This window comes from Adiantum capillus-veneris, chromosome 28, assembly GCF_014529385.1.
Source record: "Adiantum capillus-veneris isolate H3 chromosome 28, ASM1452938v2, whole genome shotgun sequence".
Lineage (NCBI taxonomy): Eukaryota > Viridiplantae > Streptophyta > Polypodiopsida > Polypodiales > Pteridaceae > Adiantum > Adiantum capillus-veneris.
Genome location: NC_140958.1, coordinates 77,994,355 through 78,010,793, shown reverse-complemented (window position 1 = coordinate 78,010,793; position 16,439 = coordinate 77,994,355).

The window sequence follows — 16,439 nt, the reverse complement described above, 5'->3', positions numbered from 1 at the left end:
TGAAGTCAAGGTGTACAAAGAGAAAAAGGAGAATGACACCTTTGAAGACATTGCCAACCCAAAAGTGGCAATCATGAGCCAGTTATACAACCAGTACTTCCACATGTGCACAAAGAGGCCACATAAGTACAGGATGCCACCAGGTGCAATTGCCACAACGTTCACTTGGGCAATGACAAAAGGCACCCCAAAGATAATCAACTATGCGGCATATATACATGACAGCCTAGTAAAGATGGGCAACAAGAAGCCAACCTATATAGTGCCAGGAGAACTGATCACCAAGGTGATTTATGGGGCACTACACGCAAAAGGAAGGTGGCCTGACCCCCCATCTCAGAATGATTGGCTGAGAGTAAAAGAAGATAAAGAAGATGAGCCGCAAAGGGCACCAAAGGTGGCAACAAGACTGAAAAGACGTCTAGAGCCAGTCCAAGAGGAGCAGCCCGAGCAGAAGAAAGGGAAGAAGGAGTTTGCTCAAGTGCCGGCCAAAGAAACAAGGTCAAAGAAAGCGGCAAGACTAGAGAGGCTGATGGAGAGTTTTCGAGCGGAGAGAGCCCTCAAGGGTGATTTAAGCAAACTCTGGAAGCCATCTCTATAGTCTATGTCCGGATCGTCCAAAAGAGTCCAAAGGGACCGATTTGAAGATTATATCAAGAATTTTGAGATTCTTGATGTTGCAGTTGAGAACATTTCACATGTCCCTTTCATAGAGGAAGAAGTACAACAAATACGGCAGAAACTGCTGGATGAGCAAGAGAGCGAGAAAAGAGAAAGAAAAACAAAAGCAGACAGGGACTTAAAGGGAAAACCTGCATCTTTACCAGCCAACCCTAAACCCAACCCACAGCCCTCACCACCGCCCTCATCACCTCCTAACAGCCCTCCACAAGAAGATAAGGAGGCTGAGGACAAACAAGAAGAAAGGCAAGTAGAAGAGCAAGAGCAAAGACAAGATCCTGAGCCAAAAGAAGAGGCCAAGCCAAAGGCAAAAGGAGAGAGAAGCTGACCTACAAGCCAGCTTGGCAAGGGCACTACAAAACTGCCAAGCAATGGAAGAAGCAAATCAGGCAGCAACGAAAAGAATGCAAGCAGTTGAAGAAGAGTGTCAGCAGCTCAGCAAGTCACTACTAGATACCGAGAAAGAAAGAGATAATCTGACTCTACAGCTGGCAAAAGAATCGAAAGAAGTAGAATCCATGAGGAACGCCAAGGAAAGAGCAGAGATAGATCAAGAAGCAAGCCTGGATGAAGTCCTTGAGCTCAAGGACCAACTAAAAGTCAAAGATTAGACCATCTAGAGGCTGCGAGCATCACCTGCTAGAGTCAGATCTACTAGCTCGACTCAAATCATGACTGAGAGTCAACTCTATGAGGAGCAAATGCAAGAACTTCAGAAAGAGCTGACTCTAGAGAAAAAGCAGAGATTGATGATGGGAGAAGGTTCTATAGTCATGCAAACAAGAATGGAAGAGGGCCAAAAAGCCCTGCAAGAGGAAGTGGAAAGCATGAAGAGAAAGCTCGAGGAGGCGGAAAGAATAAACGCCAAACTTAATGACCTCCTTGTGAATATGGGTGGAGAAGCTGAAGCGAAAAAGAAAAAACTCCTCAGGAAAATTGAGGAGTTGAAAGGCTAGCAAGGAGGAGAGGCAGAGAGCACAGGGCCAGCCCTCAATGAGGGCATTGACCTAGAAAATGTGGCGGATCCTGTGGACACGCCTCTGCAAGAGGAAACCATAGCAGGATCCTCTCAAGAGCCACAGGATCTAACACAAGAAGAGGAAGAAAAATTGCGTAAAGCAATAGAGGTGGAGCTCAGGGAAACCACAAAGGAAGCCTTGGAGTGGGAGCAGAGGGTCTTCAAATCTATGACCATTCAGAAGATCGACGCCAGCAACCTTAGGCACGAGTGGCTTCAACCCTCTCTCCCATATCCATTGCTGAAATATGAGGCAGCTACCATAAACAAGCGGATCAGAGAAGAGCCAGATGTACCTCTCTACAATGCAGATACCTCAAAACCACAAGGGGTCAAGCTTATTGTGGACTCTCAGCCAAAGTGGAGGAAGGCCTGGCTTACAAAGTACCCACAACACCTAATCCACTTGGTAGAGGCACCTAAAAATATCAGAGACAACCTCAGCTTCTGTCCTCTACCAAGGATTCGGACGTGGAAGGCGCAGGAAATTTTGCAAAGAAGCCAACCCACTTGGTTGAACTACCCCAAGCTGCCAGGCGTGATGGCAGGTGAGATGATAAGTGTCCAATACATGGTGAAAACCCTAACGGGCGCCATAAAGTTGTTCACTGGCTCACCTGACCTTACATGGATTATGATGAGGAAAATCTGTAGAACCATCTTAGCAGTGTTTGAGACCTTCAAGCCAGGCCAGGTGACTGACAGCATCTTTTTCTTCCAAGATACATACAGATGCGCTTATGATCTATCAGGTCAGCCTTCCAAGGAGGTGATACATGCGCTATATCAAAGGATAATGTTTCTACCATCCTATCACCTCCAGGCTTTTAAAGAAGCATTCTATACAGGTTTCTTCACCATAAATACTGACATTTTTGGCCCAACAATGTTGAACTTGCATGCCAGGTACGAATCACTGCTAAAGATGCGGGAAACGATACGATGAAGCAGCAGATCGAGGCCATGTCGGGGACGACATGCACAAGGAGGGGGGGAATGTTAGAAGTTGGACACACCCCACGGCATCTAACTATTCGGAAGATTATTCTTTTTGTAATTATTCATTCATTGAGGAAAATTTGATTTTTCACCTTGTAATTATTGGGACTTATAGAAGTTTCCAGATTGTATCCCAATTTTGATAGTTAGATTGAGTAGATGGTTGATTTCGGAACTTTAGGGTTTGAGAAATTGTAAGGTATATATACCACTTTTTGACCTTAATGAAAAACTTTTTGTCATTTTAAAAACAAGTTCTAAAGTCTATGAGTGAGCGTACTGTGTACGAGAGAGAGAGAGAGAGAGAGAGAGAGAGAGAGAGAGAGAGAGAGAGAGAGAGCTTCATCTTGACACTATGTGTGCTCCGGTGGTCAGAATCGAGTGCGAAGAAGTGCAGCGTGTTGCCCCCGACGAGAGCTACGCGCCGATAACTACATTGCGCGCATACGGTCCGGTTTTGCGATCTCCTTCTACGAGCTTCATCGGGTGTTTGGGTGAGTATACGTTGTCCGATTTTGCATTGCAGCATATCCACGCGTTCACATTGAGTAGAACTACACATTAAGTACTTTAGATTTCGGAAATGAAGATCTGCAGATTTCGGCCAGACATCCTATGTGTTTCTGCATCGGGTGTTTTGGGTTGGGATTTTGGTTCATAGACCTTAGGGAGAGCGACCTATTGGTAGTAGTAGGGTCTCCTTCAAGTTCTATGGTGTTTCGAGATTGTTTGATGGGTGTTCGGCTCTAGAAAGCGTTGTAGGAAGTTTCCTCTTATGCACTCTTGAAGGCTGTGACTTAGACAATTGGTAGAGACCTCTGTAGGAATTAGTTAGGAGTCGGTCGAGTGTAGGTTGACACCTTATGCTTGCTTCCACGTGCTTGCAGGTCGAGCTTAGTCCTTAGCTGACATTACATGTTAGGTGAGTTCTCGCTGTGCTGATGTCCGTCGCGGCATATCAGTCCAACAATATTGAAAGAAACTGTCTCTATTATTTCAAGGTTAGTGAAAGAATGGAGTGGAGCTACTCTGTTTACTACCATGGATGGTTTGGAGCAGAGGTCCATCACTTGTCCAACCTACTAACCATTGTGTTATGGAGGTTTTAGCCCAAGGTGGTTTGAAGGTCCCCCAAGTGTCTCTTAAAAGAAGCTATCTCAATTGGTTCAAGGTCAATGTCTGAATGGAGCTGAGCTACTATGTTTACTACCATGGATGGTTTGGGGTAGAGGTCCACCACTTTCTTAACTTACTAACCATTGTGTTATAGAGGTTTTAGCCCAAGGTGGTTTGGAGGTCCACCACCTGTCCAAGCTAGCTCTATTAAATAGTCTTATCTCTATTGTTCAAAGGTCAATGTGTGAATGGAGTGTAGCTACCATGTTTACTACCATGGATTGTTTGGGCAGAGGTCCACCACTTGCCCAACCTACTAACCATTGTGTTAAGAAGTTTTTAGTCCAAGGTGGTTTTAAGGTCCACCACTTGTCCAAGCTCTCTCTATTGAAAGAAGCTCTCTTTATTGTTTCAAGGTCAATAGCTCAATGGGGTGGAGCTACTATGTTTACTACCATGGATGGTTTGGGGTAGAAGTCCACCACTTGTCTAACCTCCTATCCATACGAGGAATCCCAAATCTCGAGCAGGTTTTTTCCAGCGATAACTAAACCGAGCAAAAATTAGCAATGTACTATTTCAAAAAGCCCAAACCAGTCAAGGTACTTTTACATATTTCAATAATCATTCACATATGTGTTTTTATTTAGTTCTTACACTCTATCCAAGCGTAGATAGAGGTGGTGGACATTAAGTTGAAAATAGGCAATGGTAACACGTTGCAAAGGAGACAAAGGATTCAGCTAATGAGCAATTAGGAACTTCTCTTTAGTATTAATGTGGCTGATATTTCTTGTGCAGAATGTAGTGACAAAGGGATGAGTGTGTATAATGCAGCTCATAGAAGAAGACTTGTTTAGAACACAAGGGACAAGCTTACTAGAGTAAGGGTCCTCATAAACTAATTTCAAACCCAAGAAGTCACAAGGTATGGAACTAGGAATTGTTACCATGGGCTTGTTCAAAAAAGCATTATGAGGGTAGCCTACATGTTTTCATTGCAATTTCCACCACTATAACATCCACCTCAATCCTAGTTGTGTGCCATCTCTTTGTGCGTGTGTGTGTGTGTGTGTGTGTGTGTGTGTTTGTGTGCATGTGCCCATATACCCACTATGTCCCTTGCAAGTTTTTGAGTGATGTCATTTGATTATAATCAATCTTTTTTTCTTCACATTTTTATCCAGTTGATATAGCAAAGACAACAACTCTTGCCAATTAGGTGTTAGCTCTATGTCAATAAGGGCTGGCAACATACCCTCTTCCGCGTGTGTCCAAATCCCTGTGTCCAAATCCCTACCAAAAGGAGTAGGTAGCTAGGAAGGAACCCACATACATCCATTGCCTTCTAAGCTAGGATCCCTTGTCATGTATTGTCATGCCACATTGGATTTACTTAAAAAAATCATGGGGATGGAGTCGAACCATCATTCTAGGACTATGAGTCTAACCCATTAGCATTATGTTACCTAGGTGGGGGGTGACCAAAGCAAAGGCCACCCTGAAGTAATGTTAGTTATCTATATTTATCAAAATTGTATTTCCTTGAGATATGAATAATATCTAAAAGGCCATCATCAGAGCAAACAGGGCAATAGCTTTTGTTGAGGCAAAACCTGGAGTAACAGAACTGAATAATTGTTTGGCTAATGATAGATTTCACGCCACAGGGCTTGTCAAATGACTAAATACGTTTCAAATACCCATTGTTTCTCCTTTTGTCATTCTCAGGTTCATCCTTGCTATTCTCTTTTTTGGGAAGCAAGAACGGACAAACCCATGAAATTCCCCCCATTACTTCCTATTCTCTAGGGTCATTATCACCTGGCCCAGTATCTTGATCGTTCCCTTCATTTTCCGAACTAGTTTCTTCCTCCATATTTGGTCCACGATAGAAGGGGTGGCAACATATAGTTCAATCTTAATTCATGTCTAACTTCGTCCCCTTCTGGAGTGGAGTTGTCATCCTTGTTTTCATGAGTATCCCCTACAAACTCCTCTTCCCATAATGGCGCCCCCGAAGATGATGGAGGAAGAGGAAAAGATAAATCTTATGTTGACGTCGAGCCTTTCTTGGCATTTTGCCGGCCCTGACGACAGGAGGACTCCGCTTCCGTCTTGTCTTCCAAATTGTTGGAGTTGGAATAAGAGAAGTAATAAGGGAACCCGCTGTACTTTGTGAATACCCGAAACCCATTTCTTATCCCTTGGGAAGGAATCCCTCGCAACATAGATATCTCTACAACATTCAATATGAACTTTCAAGTCACTATAAAGTAACACTGTACAAGTAAACCTCGAAACAATGAGGGTGCCTGTTTTAGGTAGCGGAGTTCACTAGAAACCCCCGTCGGCCAATCATTTTAAAGTTTCAATTGTTGTCAATGTTCTCTTCTTCTCTCAAGGCTCACTCCTCTTGTGAGCCATTCAAATTTCAATAGTCCATATATTGGAATAGAAGCCCCATAGTGCACACTTTAAGCAAGGCACTATCCATAATAAGATCATGTAAGCAAGGGCACTATCCATAATAAGATCAGGGCATAAAAAATACATTTTTTCTAACCTAAGAAAATGAGGGCAAACTTGAAGTTCTCTGGGGTGTTTAAGTCAAAATTTGAAGCTTTTGCTATTTACAGTAAAACTTGTGTAAATTTCTCCGTTTTTTGCTCAAAATCTAATCGCGAAGTCAACGGACTCTAGTTTTTTTCTAGGGAGAATTACCAAAATACCCCTCTAATTTGTGGAAATTCCCAAAATACCCTTGTATCTAATTTTGTTGGATTGTTTAAGATTTTTTTATCTTTATTTCTTTTTCACAATTGAGATTCGTTTTTGAGTGCTTATTATGTAATTTGTCGTTGCAAAAGAAGGTAATCATGTCTAAAAATAATGAAACAATTCATCTCCAAAGCCTAGAAACCAATTGAAATTCTAGTTTTAGCATCTTGTATGATAGACAATAAGTCTTCTATAAAAAACTACCAAAATTTTTCTTTTTGGAGAAATTTACTCTCACAACTAGAGGTATTTTGGGAATTTATGCCAAAATATTGGGGGTATCTTAGGAGTTTTTGAAATTTGAGGGGTATTTTGGTAATTTTTTCTTTTTTCTAACTTTAAAATTTCCAAATCTCTCTCTCTAGCAGTCCATGCCAGCGTGGGCAACTACAGAGAGGTTTGCTTCTAGTTTTTTTTTTTTGAAAAGCGACAGTCTAGAGGTCTCTCTCACGCTTGCAGGCTTGCAGCGTCGCTATGAGAGATGTTGGCATTCATGTGCTCGTTGCTAACTGCAGGTTGGTTACTGGTATCGCTGCTTTCCCCACCACACGTGCGAATGTTTAAGGTCTAGCATTGGTCACGGACTCGCATGTGCTCGCAAGTCACGACGAGGTCCTCTCTCTCTCTCTCAAGTCGCATATGATTGCCTTTGAAAATTTGAAGTCAAAACACAAATGTCTTTCTCTCTCCCTCTCTCTCTCTCTCTCTCTCTCTCTCTCTCTCTCTCTCTATAGCAGTGCACGCCGGCGTGGACTGCTAGAGAGAGTTTTGATTCTAGAAGTTTTTTTGAAAGCTTATAAGAAGGCCGCACTGTGCAGAACGTAGTCATAGATCTCTCTCTCTCTCTCTCTCTCTCTCTCTCTCTGAGCTACTGGCATTAGCTGCTACATACATACCAAACCTGTGTTGCCAATTTGACCAATAATGAGAACCGTTCATGGCTCACCAAAATCTGGAACCAGAGGAATGCTCGACGGACTCACTAGCACCTGCTCCAGCTGCAGCTGCCTCCTCAGCATCTCCTTCTCACACTTGCCATTTCTAACAAACTCGGACGAGAGAGCAGAAGCTATTCGACCCATTAACGATCATTTGCAGGCTTGGACCGATAGCTGGCAGTAGCCCGCTCCGCTTCTGAACGCCCTGCTGAGGGTCACCGAAACATGCCCTCCAGGTGGCCCTTATTGCATCTACGCAAGACTACGCTAGCTGACGATCGCCAGTATGTGCGCTTGCTAATCTCTCTCTCTCTCATTTATCATTCTCTCTCTAGGAGTCCACGCCGGCGTGGACAGCTAGGGACAGATTCGATTTATAAAAAAAAGTGTGAAAGGAGACGATGTCTCTCTTGGGATAGTATCCTACGACATTAAAACTCCCTTCTTCTTTCTCTCTCTCTCTCTCTCTCTCTCTCTCTCTCTCTCTCTCTCTCTCTCTCTCTCTCTCTCTCTCTCTCTCTCTCTCTCTCTCTCTCTCTCGCGGAGTCCACGCCCTTGTGAATAGCTAGAGAGTGTTTCGATTTAGAAAAGTGTGAAAGGAGATTAGCAAATCTCTCCATGTCTAAAAAAAGACATTTTTAATTATTCTCTAACCAGTGAAAATAAGGAAAAACTTGAAAGTTCTTTTCTAACGTGGATCTCTCTCTCTCTCTCTATACTAGTCCACGTCGACGTGGACAGCTAGAGAGAGATTTGGCTTAGATTTTTTTTTTGAAAGGGGACTAGTAGATCTCTCTCTCTCTCTCTCTACCTACTACTAGTCCAAGCTGGTGTGGACAGATAGAGAGATATTTGATTTAAGATTTTCCTTGAAAGGAGTCTAGGATGTCTTTCTCTCTCTTTCTAGAAGCCCATGCCAATGTGGATTGCTAGAGAGAGATTTGATTTAGAAAAAAATATTGTGAATGGCCAATTGGCAACAGTCCTTTGTTTTAGAGTTTTTTCTTCAAGAGACCGAACACTTCCTGAGTATGCCTTTTTAAGACTGGGTTCAGAACACCTAGCAGTAGAGAGCAAGGGTCTAGGCTGGAGCAAAATGTTTGGTCAACATAGAAAAACACCTCTTTTGGACCCACGAGAACCTGGGTGGCACCCTCCCCCTCAGAAATGAGAAGCTATCAAGCACTTTGTAGCGGAAAACGTGGAGAATGCAGTTCAAATCTCTCGCTTGCAATAGAATGTGCTTGCAACTTTACACTACGCTAACTTTATCGACTAGTTCATTTGCTTCTATTTTTAATAGAATTGCTGCCTCCATCGCTTGTGAACAAGAAGCCTACTCCTCTATAAAAGACCTTATCTATGAATGTTTTACTAATAAAATACACCCTCTTTCAACTCAATTTTTTTTTTTTTCCTAAAACCATTTTATGGTCCCTTCTAGAGTTAGATGAAAGCTCTCAATTTTCTATCAGGCTCATCTTAACCCATCCAAAGGCTTGGTTTGACAATGGGATGGCGGAAAGGATGTGTTGTTTGCAATGCATTCACAATAAAAAACCTTGTCCCATTCTGGGCCAAACAATTTTTGGTCGATATCCCCCCCCCCCCCCCCCCCCCCCCCCCCCGACCCTCACAAAGAGAGAAGATAGTAACCATGTAGTGTGCCAAATGGGCTCCAAAGGCATTCTTGTTGTCACCATAGACCATTGCATTTTTTTGAGATTTTTTCGTCTAGGATAGTTGCCACTTCCACCTTAACTTGACATTGCAAGGGAGAAATGGAGAGCCAAACACCTCCCTCTTCCATCACAATGTCTAAATCAACTTTAATTCCCAAATCTTCCAGTTTTAATGACAAAGCTGGAAAACTCTCTCTTCCTTCGTGATCCTCTCAAAACTTGGATTGATTGTCGATGTACAGCCCTTGTAGTGGCAATAGACAAGTTGCTATTGTGTAGCAAGATTTTATCCTCTCTCATGTGAAACCTACCTTTCTCTTTGAAGTGATAAAGCCTTATGGTCTTTTTTGTGTCTCCTCCATTCCTCTCGTTCTCTCTCTACCCCCTATCTCTAGTAATGTATACCAATGCCCTGGGTATTGATCTCGCTCGCTTTTTGGTTTGCTCAAAAGTTTTTGCTCGGTGTTTGGTAAGACTCATCCATACTGTCATGGAGGCTTTAGCACAAAGTGGTTTGAAGTTCCAACACCTGCCCAAGCTAGCTCTGTCAAACAAGCTATCTCTATTATTTCAAGGTCAATGTGTGAATGGAGTGTACCTACTATATTTACTACCATGGATGGTTTGAAGCAAAGGTCCACCACTTGTCCAACCTACTATTCACTGTGTCATGGACGGTTTATCCCAAGGTGGTTTGAAGGCCCACCACCTGTCCAATTTACATCTATCGAAACAAGCTATCTCTATTGTTTCAAGGTCAATGTGTAAATGGAGTGTAGCTACAATGTCTACTAGCATGGAAGGTTTGGGGCAGAGGTCCACCACTTCTCCAACCTACCATCCATTGTGTTATGGAGTACTTATCCCAAGGTGGTTTATTGAAGGTCCACCACATGTTCAAGCTAAATACATTGAAAGAAACTATCTCTATTATTTCAAGGTCAATGAAAGAATGGAGTGGAGCTACTATTTTTAATACCATGGATGGTTTGGAGCAGAGGTCCATCACGTCCAACCTACTAAACATTGTGTTATGGAGGTTTTAGCCCAAGGTGGTTTGAAGGTCCCCCATGTGTCTCTTAAAGAAGCTATCTCAATTGGTTCAAGGTCAATGTGTGAATGGAGCTGAGCTACTATGTTTACTACCATGGATGGTTTGGGGTAGAGTTCCACCACTTGCTCAACCTACTAATCATTGTGTTATGGAGGTTTTAGCCCATGGTGGTTTGAAGGTTCACCACCTCTCCAAGGTACCTCTATTGAATAGTCCTATCTTTAATGTTTGAAGGTCAATGTTTGAATGGAGTGTAGATACTATGTGTATTACCATGAATGGTTTGGAGTAGAGGTCCACACTTGTCCAACCTACTATCCACTCATGTCCAAGCTAGTGTTAGGAAATAATACGTAGCTAAATAGATAATTGAGTAGATTACTTAATGGAGAGAGACAGATTTATATACACGAGATTATAGAGTAGAGAGAGAGAGAGAGTACACACGATATACGTGGTTCACCCAATGTGGGCTACGTCCACGGAAAAGCAGTCACTCAATGGCTTTAGTACTTCAAAACAAGAAGTAGTTTACAAAGGGATTATACCCTTAATGGAGCTCTCGCCTTGCTTCACACTCACCACCTCACATTCACCTTGTTGCATCAACTTCACACTATGAGATGTGTGTAGAAATGGCCTCCTTTTATAGGCCAAAAGGGCTGCCCTCTCTTATGAGAGACAGCCATGTGTAGCCGCCCTTGTGCGAATAAGTCCAAATCGGACCCTCCAATCCGCCCATGTGTGGCCTCCCTTGAGAAGACAAGTCCGCTTTTGAATTCGGCCACCGGCCACCGGCCATTGACTTCCGACCACCGGCCATCGGCCATTGACTACCGGCCACCGGCCAACCGACCGGTTGTTTTCCGAACACTTTCCGACCGCCGTCCGGCCATAATATTCCGGCGAAAAAGAATATTCCAGCAAAAAAAAAAGTCTCAGGGGCCTCCGCCCCCGAGGCCTTTAAAGTTGCCCCTGATTCTTGTCCGTGAAAATTTTGGTTTCCGGTGAGTGATTTTCCTTCACGCACGATGGCTTCTCCTCATAATGGGGGCCTTACAAATGTGCGCTTTTACCACAGAAAATTACAAGGGTAAATCAGGCTCCATACTTAACAATCTCCCACTTGGAGACTGATCTCCAAACCAAACCTATGACTGCTTTCCATTCTGGCTTCTTATCCTTGAATGCCGATTGAAGATGAGCAAAAGCTCAACTTCTCCTTGTTGACCACCTTTGTAAACATGTCTGCAGGATTTTCACTTGTATGCACCTTTCCTAGCTTTAGTTGTCCCTCTTCCAAAAGAGTGCGTATGAAGTGATATCTCACCTCAATGTGCTTTGTCCTTGAATGAAAGGCTGAGTTCTTCGCAAGATGGATAGCGCTTTGGCTATCACTGTACAATACACAATTGTCTTGTTTGAATCCAAGCTCTTCTAAGAATTTGTGAAGCCACAGAATTTCTTTGCTTGCCTCTCATTGCTACATACTCTGCTTCTGTGGTAGAAAGTGAAACCACTTTCTGCAGCTTTGAAGCCCAGCTTACTGCTGTGCCTCCAACCGTGAACACATAGCCAGTAGTGCTCCTTCGAGTATCTTTGTCACCTGCCATATCTGCATCAGCATACCCTTCTAGAAAAATATCGGTTCCTCCAAAATACAAAGCATTTGTTGTTGTCCCTTTTAGATACCTAAGTATCCACTTCACAGCTTGCCAATGCTCTTTACCTGGGTTGTCCATGAACCTACTCACAACTCCCACTGCATGTGCAATGTCTGGCCTTGTCCAGACCATAGCATACATTAGAGAACCTACCGCTGCAGCATATGGAACTTTAGACATATAGGCTATCTCCTCTTGTGTCTTTGGACACATATCCTTCGTTAGTTTAAAATGACCAGCCAAAGGTGTAGAAACTGGTTTTGCATTTTGCATTGCAAACCTTTCTAGTACCTTCTTGATGTAATCTTCTTGAGATAGCTTTATTGTCTTCTTCGTCCTGTCCCTTGATATTTTCATACCAAGTATCCTCTTTGCAGCACCTAAATCTTTCATTGAAAAAGATTTGGACAGCTCCTCTTTTAGGTCTTTGATGTCCTGCATGTTAGCACTTGCAATCAACATGTCATCAACATACAACATTAGGATGATGAATTTCCCATCTCCCAAATTCTTCGTGTAGACGTAGTGATCCGAGTTGCATCTTGTGAATCCATGATCCAACATCCATCGATCAAACTTCAAGTACCATTGTCTTGATGCTTGCTTTAAACCATACAAGCTCTTCTTTAACCTGCAAACCATTTTCTCCTTACCTTTTACTTCATACCCCTTTGGTTGAAGCATGTAGATTTCCTCCTCTAAGTCACCATGAGGGAATGCCGTATTTACATCCATTTGCTCGAGATTTAGATCATGAGCAGCCACAAGGCTTAAGACAAGCCTAATTGAGTTCATTTTTACAACAGGAGAAAATATTTCATTGAAGTCAATACCTTTCTTTTGAGAAAAACCTTTTACCACAAGCCTAGATTTGTACCTTTTCTTCCCACCTTCTTCTTCCTTTAGCTTGTACACCCATTTGTTTTGAAGTGCCCGCTTACCTTTAGGCAACTCAACCAACTCCCATGTTTGGTTGTGATGTAGTGAGTCCATCTCCACTTGCATGCTCTTCGTCCATTCTTCTTTGGATTCATGTTGCATAGCTTCTTCATATGATTCCGGCTCTCCAGAATCTGAGATCAAGAGATGGTTGAAGGAAGGAACAAACCTTTCTGGAGGTCTACTTGCTCTTGTAGATCTTCGGGGAATAGGTTGAGGCTCCTCATTTGGTTGACGTTGTTGCACATTGTCACCGTTTGCAGTCCTTGAGTCTTCACCGTCCTCAAGCTCCATATACTCATCACCTGTTTCTTTTGTTTGTTTTCTTTCCAAGTAATCTTTGTACATATTTTTTTCGTTAAAAATTACATCCCTACTCCTTAAGATTTTACCATCTTCAGGATTCCATAGGCGATACCCAAAGTCTCCTTCTCCATAGCCAATGAAGAAACACTTTTTGGACTTTGCATCTAACTTTGATCTTAGGCTTCTATCTATGTGCATGAAAGCCTCACACCCAAACACTTTGAGAAATGCATAATTCACCGGTTTACCTGTCCATGCCTCTTCTGGTACTCCCCCATCCAATGCCGTTGAGGGTGACCGATTGATTAAGTACACAGACGTACTTACAGCTTCCGCCCAAAACTCAAGCGGTAAGCCTGCATGTAGCCGCATGCTTCGTGCTCGTTCCATGATTGTCCTGTTCATCCTTTCCGAAATCCCACTTTGTTGAGGTGTCCTTGGGGTTGTCCTTTGCCTCCGAATGCCATTGCTAGCACAAAAGCTTTCAAAAGCTTGGCTGCAATATTCGCCTCCATTGTCGGATCTCAGGCATTTAACCTTGGTACCTGTTTCATTCTCCACAAAGGCTTTCCACCTTTGAAATATGGAAAATACATCGGATTTATTCTTCATGCCATAAACCCATGTTTTTCTAGTCGCATCGTCTATGAATGTTACATAGTACAATGAGCCACCAAGTGATGGTGTACTTGCAGGACCCCAAACATCAGAATGAACCAACTCAAGTTTTTTATTTTTTCTTTCATTTCCTGAATTTTGAAATTTTACCCTCTTTTGTTTACCATAAACACAATCTTCACAGAACTCTAAGTCCACTTCTTTCAAACCTGGTAGAAGCTTCTTTGTTTGAAGGATTTGCATTCCTTTGGCACTCATATGCCCAAGTCGGTAGTGCCACACCGCACTGTCAACTTCTGTAGTTGCTGCACAAGCTGAAGGTTGCGTGCTAACAGTACACAAGTAAAGTGTACCAACTTTTTCACCCTTGGCAACCACCAAAGATCCCTTTGAGATCTTCCACCGTTTGTTTCCGAATGCAATGTTGTGTCCTTCATCGTCCAATTGTCCTGTAGAGATCAAATTTTTGCGAAGAGAAGGAACATGCCTAACATCTTTAAGCTTCCATTCACTTCCGTTAGCAGTTTTGATAGAAACTGTACCTTTGCCGACAATCTCACAAGCTTCATCATCTCCCAAGTATACATACCCAAAATTACCTTTGGTGTAGTCTTGGAAATGTTGCTTGTGTGGTGTCGCATGGAATGAAGCCCCGGAAACGGAATCTACTATCCAGGAATTAGACACATTGTCTAATGAGAGAATTAGAGCATCTTGCTCTACTTTACCTGCCACATTGGCCTCCGATGTTGGCTTGTTGTCTTGAGACTCTATCTCCTTCTTCTTCTTGGACCAGCAATCCTTCTTGACGTGGCCCTTCTTGTCGCAGTTCCAACATTCAAGAACTGACTTTGTGCGTGACTTGCTCCGCCTTGAGCGATCACGACCCTTTTGGTTTTTGAACCTCTCCTTAAGCCTTCCTCTTGTTTCCACTGATAGTGCAGCACTTGATGATTCTCCTGTGCTTCTCCTTCGCATTTCCTCGCTTAGGAGAACACCCACAACATCATCAAACTTAAGAGTATTTGTGCCAGAGATAGAATTACTTACAGCCATCACAAGGCTGTCCCAACTGTCCGGTAGAGATGATAGTATAAGGAGAGCTCGCACTTCGTCATTGAAATTGATTTTCACTGATCGAAGTTGACTTATATTTGTGTTAAAGTCATTTAGGTGTTCTGCAACTGAACCATTCTCTGCCATCTTTAGATTGAACAAGCGCTTCATAAGAAATACCTTTTTGGATGCCGATGGTTTCTCGTAGAAGTTGTCAAGTGACTTCATCAAGTCCTCCGTGGTCTTCATCTCCGAAACATTGAAGGCCACCGTTGACGCCAAGCTTAACCGGATTTTTCCCAGTGCCTTTCGATCAAGGACAATCCATGCTTCATCTGCCATTGTTGCGGGCTTCTTCGCAAGACCACCTAGTGGCAAATAGAGGTCCTTCTGGTAGAGATAGTCTTCAATCTGCATCTTCCAATGTTGGTAGTTTTTGCCGTTGAACTTCTCAATCTTGAGCTTCCCTTCCTCTGCCATAACTCCCACTCAATTCAAGGAATCCTTTCCTTGAGATAATTTAGCTACGAGCAAACCTTGCTCTGATACCAGTTGTTAGGAAATAAGACGTAGCTAAATAGATAATTGAGTAGATTACTTAATGGAGAGAGACAGATTTATATACACAAGATTATAGAGTAGAGAGAGAGAGAGAGAGTACACACGATATACGTGGTTCACCCAATGTGGGCTACGTCCACGGGAAAGCAGCCACTCAATGGCTTTAGTACTTCAAAACAAGAAGTAGTTTACAAAGGGATTATACCCTTAATGGAGCTCCCGCCTTGCTTCACTCTCACCACCTCACATTCACCTTGTTGCATCAACTTCACACTATGAGATGTGTGTAGAAATGGCCTCCTTTTATAGGCCAAAAGGGCTGCCCTCTCTTATGAGAGACAGCCATGTGTAGCCGCCCTTGTGCGAATAAGTCCAAATCGGACCCTCCAATCCGCCCATGTGTGGCCGCCCTTGAGAAGACAAGTCCGCTTTTGAATTCGGCCACCGGCCATTGAATTCGGCCACCGGCCACCGGCCATTGACTTTCGACCACCGGCCATCGGCCATTGACTACCGGCCACCGGCCAACCGACCGGTTGTTTTCCGACCGCCGTCCGGCCATAATATTCCGGCGAAAAAGAATATTCCGGCAAAAAAAAAGTCTCAGGGGCCTCCGCCCCCGAGGCCTTTAAAGTTGCCCCTGATTCTTGTCCGTGAAAATTTTGGTTTCCGGTGAGTGATTTTCCTTCACGCACGATGGCTTCTCCTCATAATGGGGGCCTTACAAATGTGCGCTTTTACCACAGAAAATTACAAGGGTAAATCAGGCTCCATACTTAACAGCTAGCTCTATTGAAAATTCCTCCCTCTATTATTTGAATCAATGTGTGAATGGAGTGTAGCTACTATGTTTACTACCATGGAGTATTTCGGGTAGAGGTCCACCACTTTTCCAACCTACTAACCATTTTGTTATGGAGGTTTTAGCCCAAGGTGTTTTAAAGTTCCACCACCTGTCCAAGCTAGCTCTATTGAAAAGTCCTATGTCTATTGTTTGAAGGTCAATGTGTGAATCAAGTGTAGCTA